Here is a 16,156-nt window from a genome sequence, read left to right as displayed (position 1 = left end):
GGGAAGAAAGATTTTAGCATGTTGTTGGGGGGTGGGGGCATTGGTATGCCCATTCTAGCCAGCCCCCATGCATAAAAAAAGCCACCGTAATCACTGGCACCTAGTGGGCTTTCTGCCCCCCGGGGGAGCAGATCAGGGGCCACTGCCCACAACTTGGGAAGCCCCACCCCTACATAAATAAAAATAATCTCTGGTCTCTCTCGAGCTTTCTGCCCTCCTGGTGGCAGATTGGGGGCTACTGCCCCATCTGTTCCGGGCGAAGTAAGATTGTAATTTCACGGGGGTGGGGGTATTGTCACTTTCCTTTTGGGCAGCCTCCACCCCAACATCAAGAAAAACAAATCCCTGGTTTCTAGTGGGCTAGCCTTTCTGCCCTCCCAGGGGGCAGAATGACTGGAATTTCACTGGGGGTGGGGGTACTTGCATGCCCATTTTGGGTAGCCCCCACCCCAACATCAATAAAAAAGCAAATCCTGGGTTTCTAGTGGGCTTTCTGTCCCCGGGCATTAGATTGGGGGCTCCTGCCCCCATCTGCACCCTGAGGAGGCAGAAAGACTGACATTTCTCTGGGGGGTGGGGGCTTTGCCATGCCCTTTTTGGGCAGCCCCCACCCCAACATCAATAAAAAAAATCCTTGGTCTCTAGTGTGCTTTCTGCCCCCCCCGGGACGGCAGATTGGGGGCTTCTGCCCCCATCTGCCCCCCAGGGGGGCAGAAGGACTGTTCTGCCTAAAAATCAATGGGGGGAGCAAAGGCTCTTGCCCAAGGGAACACTCCCCCCTCCCTGGTGCCTAGTGGGTGGATCCCAGCTTGGGGATCACCCTCCTGGAGTGATCCCCAAGCAGGGATCCATTGGGGAGGGTACCATTGGAAAGGGGAGATTCTTCCCCTTCCAATGATACCCCTCCCATCTTTCTACGTGCTAAGGGGGCTGAGATAGCCCCCGGAGCACGTAGAAAGTGAAACTGAAATGAGCCTCTTGGCACATTTCAGTTATGGTTTTACTGAAATTACGCCAGTGCGACATGTGCACTGATCGTCATTTCAGGGAAACCAGGGGGGCCATCCCCCAGCTCCTGAGACTGTTGGGGGGTAAAGGGAATCCCTCTGGTGCCCGCACCAGAGGGATTCCCTGTGCCATGGTGTCGGACACATGGGAGCCGTCTGACGCACATGAGCACTTATGCGTCGGAAGGCTCCCGTGCGTCTGACGCATAGATGGGGTTAAGGGAATTTGATGATATACAGAGTGCAGATCAATCATGGAGAAATATCACCCTACATTTGTAATCATCTTATGTATGTGAAGAAGGGGATGACAGTCCACCAAAATGTTCTGACTGAGAAACCTTAAGTCAACACATAGGGAGCGATTACGATGTCAGTCGGAAAGCCTCCGACCTCTGACCGTGGTAGACCGGCCGATCATTCCGACTCAGTTCTGACCTGTTCTCTGAGTCTTCCAGCCGGTCACAACCGCACCGCAATCCCCTGCGGACCGCGTTTCCCCAGTGGGGATTATAATTTCAGTTTCCTAACAGCCTTTCCGTGCCGGCCTTTCCAACATGAAAAGGCTGTCAGAAAGCGACTTTGGAAGCCCCTAGCAGGGCCCCCTTTGTTTTATAACACACTTTATTAAATTTGTTCCCTTTTCTCTGTTCAGGAGAAACAAAACAAAAAAACATACATGCACAAAGAATTATCAGTACATTGTAGATATCATCATGTATTGTATAACTATCGATCATCGATCCATGTCCATTGATTGATAGCATAAATCTGCGGTATAGGTTGTATTGCATGTGTATTTTAACAATGGTACCGGGTATAGTAAAGCCATACATGAGTGTTTGTTTAATAACATAACATTTCAACTAGGCCTGGGCAAAAATTTCGTTCCGTTCGCGGAAATTGCGATAATTTGACATTTTTGCGTTCCGCGGAGAGCGCGAAAATGTCAAAAATTCCGGTTTCCGCAGCTTGGCGATAATTTGTTTCTTGCTCGCGCTGTAAAATGATACATTCTCGCGCGCGCGCGATCGCCTTACCTGAATCCCTGCGTTCGCCGACAAGTTTTCTTGATCCGGTCGCGTTCTCCATGAGATGTTGTATTGTTTTTAGCCATTTGCGCTGTCTCGCGACAGTTCGCGCCCGCAGTGACGTCATGCGTCGCGCGATCACGTCTTTCTTCTCGCGATCATGCACCGCGAGAACAACTCAAAACAAGATGGCCGCGCCCGCAAGCAGCCACATGGGTAAGTTGGCGACCCGCAACCATGCAGAAAATCGCGCGAACATGCCGGAAAAAAACTTCCGCATCTTCGCGATATTTCTGCTTGTTTGCGATAATTTTAAACATTCTCGCGATAATTTGCGAAGGTTAATTCCGCAAATTCCGCCCACCCCTAATTTCAACTTCCCTACCCCCCACCCCTCTTTACTGGCTCTACCCCGTATGGGACAATCTGCTATGTAGTCTACCCTATTTTCCTCGTGGTATCCAAAGAGATATATATATGATGTGGGGTGCAGCTAACCATACCAGATATCTGTAACGTTCTGGGGCCAATAGTACTGTGAGATATGGAGTCAAGCGGTAACAACAGTACTATTCATCATCTACTCTGGGAACGGGCATAGGTTCCAGGGCTTTAAATGCTTCCATTAACAGGTCCCATTCCATTGATATCAGGTTCTCACGCAGGTCTCCAGCCTCCTCTCGCCTGATGGCAGCGCGTTAAGCACTTCTGCAGCGCACCACCTCACCATACAAAGTGTAGACTGATGGGGCCTTTGCCGACTTCCACAGCATGGTGATAGCACGTTTGGCAATAGGCACCGCTAAATCAATAAGACAGGTTTGCACCTTCTGTGATTTGGGGTGGCGTTGCATGCCAAGCACGCAGCCATCAACTGTCTACTCTATAGGGATACCAGTTGTGGTTCAGAATTCAGCCAGTTTTGGGCATTCCCATAGCATATGTAGAATGTCAGCGTTTTCTAACCTGCATCTAGGGCAGTGGTGTTCTGTGTCCAGAAACATATGCTTTAATTGGTGCGGGACATGGTACATCCTATGTAATATCATAGATTGTATGAATTTTAACTTGGCGTTGCGAGACACCTTTATGGCGTACTCCTGCAATGTAACCCACTCCCTGTCTGTTAGATCCTTCCCTCGATCCTCGGACCACTTGTTACTGAGGTCAGCGAGACAGATCCCAGCTTGCGCCCTGATGGCACGATATAGCCATCTCGTGAGGTGACGCCCCGCACCCATGAGATAAAGTGTCTGCGTTAACTAGTGTGTTTGGGGCTCTTCTCTGGTTGGGGCCCAGTGCTTCTTAACATAGGCAATGATTGCCACGTGTGTCATATAAAGGTTTCCCAAAACCCCATTTTCCCTAGTGAAGTTCTCATGATCCATGAGAGTACCATTGTTGAAGAACGCCCCCACCGTGGTAACCCCCCCTCAGACCAACAGCGTGTATTACGGGTTGTAATTAAGCCCGTAAATGTAGGGATACCCAGTTATGGTATATTGTTAGCGTATGTATTCTGGCGTGTGTATCGCAATGCCCTGTTCCAGTACAAAAGTGCTGTGTGTAACACTGTTGGTGCACTCTGTGGGATTTTTGAGCCGGGCAGTAACAGACTTTGGATGCCCCTAGCAGGGCCCCCTTAACCCTACGGCCGTTTGGTATGTGGTCGAGCTCTCTGCACTGTGTGCCAGGCACCAGGGCGTGCCTGGCATAGAATGCAAGGTTTTACAAACCCCACCGTTTCTATATAGGAGCCTGCATTACAGCTGGTTTTTGGCCGTGACACAAGCTCCCATAGAGAAAAGTGAATATGCGACCGAACAGTGTTCTGTCGCATCGTGATCAGGCTTTCAGAACCGCCAACCCCAGGTCAGTCAGTCTCGAGTCCGAGATGGTGTCGGCCAGAAGAAACTCTGATTGACATCGAAATAAGCCTCATAATCCCAAGTCTCTAGACATTTCTTAGTAAGAACAATGAGAGAAACCCACTCAGAGGAATCGGTTGGAGTAATAATTCCTTCAGATTTCAATTTATCTAATATATCCTTCAAATATTGTCTAACGTTCAATGATACTGGTCTAACCTTGTACACAACTGGTAAGAATTTTCTTTAGTTTGATGCAATGCTCAAACTCTTGAACTGTGCCACAATATCCCTAAAAACATTAGGAAATTTTGTGATCATATGATCCATAACTTCACTTTTCACATTTACAGGTGCATCCACCACTATCTCAGGCAAGTAACTCCGAATGTGGCCTAATGGCTAGGGTGGCCGACCTCGGAGCTGGTGAACTGGGTTCAAGTCTCGACAGAGACACTCAACATTCTGTGAGTCTGGGCAAATGACTTAATTTCCCTGTGCCGAATGAATGTGTCCATCTGTAACGTAACTGGTGCTCATTTAAAGTGCTTTCATACCATTGGTTCTAGTTTGCATTATATAAAACTCCACAATGGGTATGTCATGTCCTGGATGCAAGATAATACACATTTATTGCTGCATAAACCGTGGTGACAATGTATCTCCTTAAGCACTCCAAGGATGACCATTGAAAACCTAAGAGATCAATTTCCTGGTCACACAAAGCCTAGGAATTAATTTCTGGGTGAAGCATTTTGAAAGATTTTGGCCATAACGTGTAGAAAGTTGATCTGCTAAAATTGTGACAGGTGCCCCCGAATAAGCCATTACTTCCAGTTGTTTACCATCAGTGATTGCTTCGCACAACGGGCACTTAATGTGCTTCCATGTACCTTGGCAAAGAGCTTCAGGCATATTCACTGTCAACAACACATTAGAAAATCCATTCACGCATTCTTGTGTTTCATTAGCCAAATCACTTGTATACACATTGCTAATCTTTACTTTGTTTGAACCATTGCTTAAACTGGAGTCACTCTTACACGCCCCTTGAAAGTGTCTACTTTTCCGACACCGACTACAACTTTTTCCTAATGCAGGACGAGAAGGATTGTTTCCAATGTGCTTTTTATAACCACAATGATAGCAGACCTGCTGCCCTTGCCCTTGTTGCCCCCTCTTCCCTTTGAAGGATTTATTGTTGACCTCACAAACAAAGTCCTCCTTTTTATAGATGGGTGCCGCACTTGACTGGATAATACTCTAGAGCTGATAACCAATCTCTCTATACTTTTAGCCATATCAATAGTCTGTGCCAGGGTTGGGTTAAGACAAGTTAATAGATGTCCCTAAATCTTCTTTCAAAAACAATGAAATATAACCTGGTCACATATGTACACATCCACATTGTTTCCAAAACCCCATTTTGAGGCTAAAACACACAGTGTTATATTTACAAGAACGTTTGATAAACAGCACCAAAACATGTTAACGCAACTTGTGTCAACGTGGAATTCACAACAAGGTGGTACCATGCGTTAGTCTGCCGACACCGCGGACAATGTCCGTGATACAACCACCTTGATGGAGATAAAAACACAAACTACAACACAAAAAAACCTGCGATGGGCCAAAGCGCGATAAGAAAACAGTGACAACCAGCGCGAGGGCAGCAATACTCACGCGTAATGCGGGAAAAAGCACAAAAACAGCATACGAAAAATGCCACAGAAAAAAATACATCAACTGCTGAGTACCACGGATGCACCCTGACTCACTGCAGAGGACAACATGTACTCCACAACATCCAAGCACCGTGGAAGGACAGAACCGACAGGCACACCACATGAAAAAGACCAGTGGCAGACAAATCAGAGCCGCAGGAGCGACTCGCCCACGCACATAAGCATAAGTGCACCTCGACATTGACAACATCTCGGTACAAACAGCAACACCTCCACAACAGAACACAGGACACAACTGGTTCCGCAAATGTGCACAACATGGCAAATCACATCTGAAACCGCAGGAAAATGTAACATGACAATGTACAAGTACAACCTGTAACCTGCAAATATGTTTAATCACACATGCTGTGCAACTGGACATCTTGTATTGTCCCATGATTGCCATGGACGGCCGCAATGTGACGTGCCCATGAGAAGTAAGTGTCAATGATGGTGTTCCTACAGGCCATTTCTGTCGCAGCTGCAGTGGGATGTGGGCCACCTGCCCCATCGTCACCATCATCGTCCGGTACCTCTGGAACTGGGATCCATGGGGCATTGGTGCCAACACAGATGTTGTGCAACACACAACATGCAACTATCATCTTGCACACAATGTCCAGACTGTACCGGAGCTTTCCACCTGTGCCATCCAGGCACCTGAAATTTGACTTCAACACGCCAAATGTGTGTTCAACGATGCGTATGTAGGCCGCATTGTACTGCCTCTGGGCGGGTGTGTCCGGGTCTCGGAGGGGTGTCATCATCCAAGGGCAGAGTGCATATCCTTGATCACCTGTGACAGTGCAGGGAGAAAAGAGTCAAAACTTGGTTCAGCAGAATGTGATGGCAGGCCCACTAATCCAGTGACACCTGTGCTGGCTGTGTGTGGGGTGCGTGTGAGCCAGCCCTCAGGGAGTAGCTGGCAACAACTCCAACAGTCATCAGGCACTCAGAAATGCAATGTCAGAACAACAAGGGGGAATGACTCGAGTCGCACAGGGCTAGTGGCCCAGATGCACAGCGGCCGCCACGGGTCCACCGCCACGGGACTCTAACTGCAGAAGACTGGGGTAGGGTCATGAGGGCAAATTAGGGCCTCACATGTGTCATAGGTGCCTTCCGCGAAGTATCACAGGGGAGAATGGGAGGTCTACCCCCAGGGCATGATGCAGAGGGCACATGCCAGCTGTGTCCGGCAACATGGCGGATATGAATGCCACAGACCCATGCCAGACACCAAGTACGTACCTGCCCGTTGCTGATCACAACCCCCAGGCTACAGGCTCAGACACCAACAATGTTCTGCCGGAGGATGGCGGTCACTCATGATGCACAGGGTAAGTGGCACCATGTGTCGCCAGCTTGCATTGAACAGGGTTAGTGGCACCACGTGTCACCGGCTTGTGTTGAACAGGGTTAGTAGCACAACATGTCGCCGGCTTGCGTTGAACAGGGTTAGTGGCACCACATGTTGCCGGCTTGTGTTGAACAGGGTTAGTGGCCCCACATGTTGCTGGCCTGCAACATGGAATTATGCCTCACTGATTGAAGGGGGTCTGGTTCTGTGGCCGCTGCCATGGACTTGGGGTCACTGCCATTCTGGACTCACGACACTGTTCCACATGTGGGATCTACTGGGCCGGAGAGGGTGCTGGTGGAGCATGTTAATAAGTAAGGAGTGATGTGGGACAGCATCAGGGGGGACAGCGATGGTCTGCGGAGGCTGCAGAGGTCGCGGGACTGAGGCTTGGAGCTTGCACCGGCACGTGTTGGGCCCTCTTTGACACACAACGGTGTCGACAGGTGCGCAGGGGCGGGCAGGCCTGGTCTGTGCAGCAGCGTCCTGGGGTGCAGCAGGCGCACAGGGTCGCAGGCCTTGCTGCTCATGGAGTTGGCCTCGTGGCAGGCCATGCGGCACTGCCCTGTCAGTGAGGTTGGCCTTCCCAGGAGTGAACCACGCTTTGCGCAATGGGGTTTTTGACCACACCCCTGGGCAGCCCTGGCATACTCAGGGCCAATCCACTACGCTCACGCACACGGGGGCGCAGCTGGCGACACTTCCGCTATCTGACCCACGGCCTGGGGTGATATGGTTGCGTCCACTGCTCACTACTCTCCAGTCACCAGTAGTTGGGGTCTGCATGGAAATGTCTGTGATTTGCATACCCATGTCTGTCGTGCACATCCATGCCTCACTTCTCATTGTGTATATTCCCACTTGCATCCTCGCACATGGCAATGCACATCTCCACACGTTCAGCTGTTGTGTAGCTGTGGTGCCATGATATGTCTGTATTGCATGCAGGGGTAGCCCAAGATGACCATGGAGTGGTGTTGTCGTGTTTGGTAGGTGGTCGTGTAGTTTGACATTTTGCATGTGGTTTGGTCATGTGTGCATTCCCACAGCTGTGCGTTGTGTGTTGGTGGCTTTTGGGTGTGTGATGTGTTGATTTGACACTTACCAACGAGCAGTCCAGTTCCAAATGTGCCATCCTGGAAGTGCTGGTTGATGATGGACTGTCGGAAGATGAAGGAATCATGCACACTGCCTGGGTAGTTGGCGACGACATTGGTGAAGAGTCTCCGGTGGTCCACTATTGCCTGCACATTGATGGAATGCTGATGCTTTCTGTTGCAGAAGTGGTGTGCAGTATCCACAGGGGGCACAAGTGGTACATGTGTGCAGTGGATTGCCCACAACACGGTCAGAAATCTGGTTATGGCGTACAAGCCTTGCTTTGTCTCCAGCTGTTCCTGCGCAGTGTTGGGGAAGTGAAGGTACCGGGGTAGGAAGATAAGGATGGCATCCAGGATAGGTGTGATGAACTTTGATAGGGTTGGCTGTGAGACCCCTCCGACTCTGGTAGTTGTTGGTTGGAAGGTAGCAGAGGCTAACAGGTGCAGCACAGTGAGCAGCTTTGTCAGCGGAGGGATGTTGGTTCTCCGCTGTGTTGGGATCGTCAGCCTGTGGACGATGTGGGTCATGATGCGAAGGTTGGTTGTCCTTTTGAGCCTGTAGTGGGCAATGACTTCCTCTGGCGTTAGGTCTGTGAGAGTGTTGCGTTTTTTGTAGGTCCCCTGTCTTACTCTGCGCTGCCTCTGTGGTGGTCCGGGGTGGCGGGTCCGGGTCCTGGGGGTGGTGGCGGTGGGTGTTGTGGCCCTGTTGGGGCTCCGAGCTGCATGATAGACGTTTGTTCTTCGGGGGTGTGGCTGTGTGCGGGGCTCCGTTGCCTACTGAAGGCAGTCATCCATCTTTACACCTACTTGAGGCAGGTATTAAATACCTGCTGCTTATCGAGTGGTTTTGACTTGCATCGCAGATCTGGCAGTTTGTTGTGAAAGTGGTGTTGTGGTTTTTTCGTGTGTTTTTGCATGGGAACGCCTACTCTGCATCTTATTAGGGTTAGTTGGTGGTGTACACCATGGAGATACATTTTGGGGCACTTATCGCGGGTATACTGGCGATGTCTGCAGTTTGCACCAGCTTGTGAATGGGGTGTTAACTTTATCTCCACTTTTGATGCATTAAGGTGGAGATAAATCGACGATAAGTCCTTGTGAATATGCTCCACAGAGTAGCAATGCACTCCTCCACTGGTTCATCACGTTTCTTTACAAACAGCAAAATTGAATCTTTCTAAAAGAAAACACGACTCATCTGAGTATTGCTTTTTAGTTCTCTCCTTTCCTTCCAAGTAGACATTCCATGGAGTATTTTCACCCAAATGCACAGTAAAAGAAGGCAAATTATCAAAGACTTGTTGACCGACTACCACCAAATGATTAAACAAAAGCGCCAACTTCTTGAGAGGTTGATAACTATTAGCATCAATAGTTATCAGATAGTTTTCGTATATGCACAGCCACTCACTCCATTTTTTTTCTGGCTTTCTTGCTTTTTGCAAAAAATATAGTGGTTTGATAGCCCCTTGACTTGTTGCCGTGCTAAAGAATTTATAGAAAAGAAGCAAACACAAATAAACAGATTGAGCAACGTATGAAAGTAAAAGTATTGTCAGTTTTTGTAAAAAGAAAATGGGAACATCCCATCCAGAACTCCTCACATAATCATTGCACAATCCCCACATTGGCAAAATTGTTATTTGGCCATCAACATTGCACTCCGCAATGCGTTGGCGACCTGGGTAAATCACCTGTAATTCCGAGATACCAAATGCATTGCCAGAGGACGAGCACACAAAGCTGTGCTTGAAAACACTTTAATAAAGCGCAATATGCCTGAGAAATCACCCGATGAAAATCCAAAATGGCCACCAGTTGCGTGTCTACGTGACTCATGTCGTATGTGACACTGGATAGGTTACGAATTTACCACCCAACACACTCTTCCAACATAATGACGTCAAATACTCCTGCGTAGTGAAGAGTCACACAGGACACAGCACATCACTGAAGAGAATCCTGATGATAGATCAGCATGCTCTGATGCTCAAGACTTCTGCATTTAGGTCATACAGAAACCATCCATGCCGCGATACCATTGCTTAGGTAACCAGAAAAAAATATTTTAAAAATGAGTATCAAACTGATGCAGGGAAACAGGAGGCTTTCCTAAAAAATCTACTAACATCTCCAATTTTGGCCACAAAACAGGCTCTCCCAGCTGCTGCAGATTAAAATTGTGGCATACACCTTCATAGCGATGTTGGTAGGTGCTTGACGGCTAACACGAATCACACTCCTGGTACCAAAATGTAGCACGCACAGTCCGGGGAGGAAGGGCCACACAGCAATCCAACGAAGATTAGCAGGCAGGAGATTGAAGATGCTAAATCCTTTCTCCTCTATTAGTTAGGACCTACAACTGCGCTAACCATTCAACAGGTCTTGAGATCGGTAGACAACTGACACCAGCTTTATGTTCTAGAGGCAGCCTAGTGCTTGATGTCATCATGGTTCCAAGAATTTCAGTGATATTTCAAGCAACAATATGAATACAATATAAAATGCTTTTAACATGTAACAACTTTATATGTAAATATCACACCCTGCCAGAAAAAAAAAACTTTCCCTTCAGTCAGGAATCTGAAGACTTGCCTGAGGTTGTTCCACACTTTTTTCTATCGGTGCTTGAGTCGAATTCTCTCAAGTAAAGAAAACCCAGGGACAAACTCTTGTAATGGGCATCTCTTTAAAAAATCGCTTGTCCGTTGGGCAGGGGGAGTGGGTTGTCAGGAGAAGCTGGAAGCACATCAGACGTAAAAGGAGGAAAGACAGAAATGGCGTTGTTCTTCAAGAACCCGGAAGGAGGTGTTGATGTTATTTCGGAGGATGCCGTTGGGAAGGCTATCAAAGGAGAGACAGAGAAGAAGGACCTGGGTGATTTAAAATAAGATTACGAGTAATCTGGCAGTGGGACTATCCAAGCATAGGTCATGAGAGGTGAGAACACCGTAGTAGAGAAAGCAGGATGCCACGGGTGTGACTCAAATACCAGCCTTATTCCAGGAGGAGTGTGGCTTTCTCAGGTGCTAACCTGCGTGCATCCTTTGGGTAACCACACAGGTAATGGATTGAACACAGTGGGAGAAACTTAAGGAAAGGCTGCATGTGTATAATACTCATTTTGCTCTACTCTTCAGTCATAAGGAGCTCCCTCTCTAGTTTTGAAATAATTGATGATCCCAATAAGTACAACTTTAAAGCAAAAACAAGGTATTTGAGTAATCTGTTAGTAATGCAGAGCATCGGAATGCTCACACTCCCTCCCCAACTCTCTCCACACCCCTCCCTCACCCTCACCTAGAGGTCCCACTATATATTTACCACCTGCTCTGAGCAGGTAGTAATCGTATATGGTAAACCCTAAGGACCTGGACATTTTGTATGGTTTTATAACCAAACAAAAAAACACACATAGTGATTCCTCTTTCCATGGGGTTTAACTTGTCACTGAAAGGTACTTGGGAAATTCCCCATACAGTAAAGGAAAAATTGCATGGGATTTTACTGTGCCCCCAGTACCATGCAGCTCGGAGAGAAGGCCCAAGTTTATTATTGCGACTTGAATAGGTGTGTCTTAGGGCTTTTTGTTCTGAAGAATAAGAGGTTTGGGTTGAGTCACAGGGTTTCAGGGATCTTTTTCCACTGTTAGGAGGCTAAGCATGAGATGGTCTGGTTTGGTACTTTGCAGTTATTGATTCGGAAATTTGAAGTTTGTAAAACACTGGATTATTGGTTTGGGTAACTGCCTACTTAAATTAAGAATCACTTTCCTCATCAGATTGAACCCTTAAAGTCATTAAATAAATAAACCTGAGCTCGATCCCCTGGTAGTTATGGCACAGAGCACACAACACAGGTTTAACTTAGGGCAACGTGTAAAATAGTTATGCAGTGCCAAATCAGTATTGAAGGTAAAATGGGAAACAATGAACATCCCATACCGAATGCGAAAAATAGGATCAAATTTAATAAACAATGTGACAAAAATCAATAAGAGGAACTGGAGATATGATTTTTTAAAGTTTTAAGGAGGAGTAGCCCCAAGAAGCATTGCCAGGACCAATGGTAGTCAATGGCTGTTGCATACTGCACCTTGGGGAAAATTAATGGTAACTATGAAGGAACGCAGGTCAGATATACCAAACAGGTTTGTCCCAATCCACTACAGTAGTAAACATCTAAAGCTCCCTGGCGCTGAGGGGAGGAACTTAGAGAGTCGCAGGATGTCATGCGGAGGCCAACAGGAAGGTCCATTCCAGGTCGAGTTGCCACTGATCCCCTGGGCAATTGCAGGACAGGCCTCTTCTTGCTTGTATCCATGTAGTTTGAACAGGAGGTCAGTCAGCTGACCCTCAAAGTCTTCTTCTTTGTCCTGGGGAGAAGAGGAAGTAGGTCCAGTACTTCAGGATATTTTTAAGGTAACAGACAGGAGGACAAAGCAACTTCTATTCTTCCTTAGGTCCAGGAGGTTTAAGAAGTGGGCACCTGGAGGTGCCACATTTATGCAGGGCTGGAGCTATTGTTTGGGAATAACTCATTGTCATGCCCTAACTAATTGGATGGTAATCTTAGTGTCCTCAAATAATTGTGATGAGGGGAGCACTCCCCTATGTGTGTGTTTTGTTAAATCTGATGCTCTAAAAAAAAAAAATATTCCGCTTCTTGCATGCTATGCAGACCTAGGGAACTGCCTGTCTCCCTGTAATGTAATCACATGCAAAACGTTCAGGGACTGTTGAGCCTGAAACTGCCTGTATGCACTGCTCTTGTTGTTTTTAACGTACAAAACGTACTTTGAATTACAGCAAAGATTTTTTATATACATATCAATCCAGTACTCTTGTGCTTTTATATTTACTTATTTTATGGTTATTACATCACCATGAAAACTTCTTGTACTTTCATCGTCACTTTACAGTGATAACCAATATAACATGTATAACATTTGTATATCAATTAGATATGTCACAACTGTATTTTTTACACAATGTTCTTGTTTCATGAATTCAAGTGTCAGTCCTTTCGGTGTCAGTCCTTTCGATGACTGTCGTTGCCCACCCTATGCATTTCGGTACCCAACGTCCCTTCATCAGGGGCCAGTCGTTAGATCAGAATCTGTTCAACAAGCGTTCTCCTACAAGTTACCGACCAGACTCTTACACGTGGAAATTACCAGCGTGTTGTTGCCAGAACTGCTTGATCCCTCACTCTTCGGTTCATAAGTGTCACTTTCCCCGATTGACACTAACTGTTTTTCCTCACTCTAATGACTTTCAAATATTATTGCCAATGGACTTGTCACTATTTAACCAACGTATTCTGTGACACTCCCACATCAAACCCTTAAATCAAGTTTGGGGTAGTCAGTTTATGCAAAATAAACCCCTAGACAGCAGTCCAGTAGAATGAAAGTAGAGTTTGTATCAACCAGTCACTAGATATACAAGAATTGTTTTGGCATTACATTTCCCTTCCTTTCAAGTGTGTCACTAGTGTTATATGCAAAACCTAGAGACAGACGTGTGGTAGAACAGAAGTGGATTTTTTATTAAGTAGACAGCTGATACACAAGAAATGTTTTGGCAATCTGTTACCCTTCCTTTCATGTAAGCTACCAGTATTATATGTATATACAACGGACCTGTCAAGCAGGTTTTGACATTCAATCAGAACTTTACTTTGTAATATCAAAAAGGATGCTCACAGCCCCATCCTGAATATTCTGTCAGTTTTAGAGCAGTTATTTCTACCCAATCAGGTCAGCCTCTGTTTACACCTGGGACGCTCCTTGCACCTTTTCACACCTATTTAAAATGCTAAATATTGTCTGGAAGAGCTGGAGGAACAAATGTATATATAGCCTCCATGAATGACAGGTAGGGAAGAGATAGGTTTCAAAAAGTTACTCTTGCTTAATGTTTATTGAAAGTCCAACTTCATGATTGAATTTGATTTTAAATCAGTATTAAAATAGTTGTTTAATTATATTTGCATCGTGTGCTATTCCGCAGACACAATATCAGGATTTTAATCTGTAGTCTGGATTTCTAGAGAAGACAGCTAGGCCTGCCACAGACTAGATAGCTTTTGAGTTCTGGTAACTGAAAAGACATGTTAATATTATATTTCTACATGCCTTGTTAGCCACAAGGCCAACATAAGGGTGACTTATTGTTATTTGTTATTGAGAAGTGAGATTCTAACCTGTCAAAAGTGTTTATTTTGTAAGGTTGAATTGCAGTTTTACACTGCTACAGTCAGGCTACCCCAGATGGACCTGAAGCCATGTTTGCACTCCCACTATATTGACTGGCACAATAGTTGCTGCTGTCCACTAGTTGCATTAAACTTCCAGGCCCCGGGTACAACTTTTACCATAGAGGGGTCGATTCCGATCCGGGTCGGACAGCTCTTACCTTGCGGCCGACTCGTACCCTGAGCCAGTCCGTCCTGGCAATGAAGTACGATGCCCATAACAGACAAAAATCTGACCGACACGTAGGCTGTGATTCAAGCTTCATTCTCCGTCCGAGCCGTAACTCCGAACGCCGAACCGAGTCGCCCGAAAGCAGTATCCATAGCAGTTTCCAGCCAGACAAGTACGATGCGCACAACATACGCGCTGGACGGGTTGCCACGTATGGCACGTCACAGCATCCGGGAAAGAAGTATATCAGGTATGATTCGTGCCAGAACTCAATCCACGGCAATGAGACGGACCAGCTTGTAACGGGTACGAGACGGAGCAACAAGCAGTGTGTACGAGACAAACACATCATGAATCCCATCGCGCAGGTCATGCCAGTACTGTACATCTATGACCAGTTCAGGAACCGACACGGACGGCGCAGACGGTAAGTCAGACACCCACCACACAAACAAACGACACATACCTGCAAAATGTCACACACACACTGGGGACCCATATCCTGGCCACTAGCAACAGGCCACCATAGGGGTTGCATGGCCAGCACCACTACCATCCCCACTCATAGGCCCTATGTTGCCCATCACTACTGCCATCCCCACCCATAGGGCTTATGTTGCCCATCACTACTGCCCCCCACTCATAGGGCACCTGTTGCCCATCACTACTGCCACCCCCACCCATAGGGGACCTGTTGCCCCTTACTACTGCCACCCCCATCCATAGGGCTTATGTTGCCCATCACTACTGCCACCCCCACTCATAGGGGACCTGCTGCCCATCACTACTGCCACCCCCACTCATAGGGGACCTGTTGCCCAGCACTCCTGCCACCCCCACCCAGAGCGGACCTGTTGCCCATCACTACTGCCACCCCCACCCATAGGGCTTATGTTGCCCATCACTACTGCCACTCCCACCCATAGGGGACCTGTTGCCCATCACTACTGACACCCCCACTCATAGGGCTTATGTTACCCATCACTACTGCCACCCCACCCATAGGGGACCTGTTGCTCATCACTACTGCCACCCCAACCCATAGGGATATGTTGCCCATCACTACTGCCACCCCCACCCATAGGGGACCTGTTGCCCATCACTACTGCCACCCCCACTCATAGGGCTTATGTTGCCCATCGCTACTGCCACCCCACCCATAGGGGACCTGTTGCCCATCACTACTGCCACCCCCACCCATAGGGGACCTGTTGCCCATCACTACTGCCTCCCCCACTCATAGGGCTTATGTTGCCCATCACTACTGCCACCCCCACCCATAGGGGACCTGTTGCCCATCCCTACTGCCACCCCCACCCATAGGGGACCTGTTGCCCATCACTACTGCCACCCTCACCCATAGTGCTTATGTTGCCCATCACTACTGCCACCCCCACCCATAGGAGACCTGTTGCCCAGCACTACTGTCACCCCCACTCATAGAGCTTATGTTGCCGATCACTGCTGCCACCCCCACCCATAGGGGACCTGTTGCCCATCACTACTGCCACCCCCACCCATAGGGGACCTGTTGCCCATCACTACTGCCACCCCCACTCATAGGGCTTATGTTGCCCATCGCTACTGCCACCCCACCCATAGGGGACCTGTTGCCCATCACGACTGC

The sequence above is a fragment of the Triturus cristatus genome, chromosome 4_2, assembly GCF_964204655.1.
Source record: "Triturus cristatus chromosome 4_2, aTriCri1.1, whole genome shotgun sequence".
Lineage (NCBI taxonomy): Eukaryota > Metazoa > Chordata > Amphibia > Caudata > Salamandridae > Triturus > Triturus cristatus.
Note: the sequence above shows the minus strand (reverse complement) of the source record.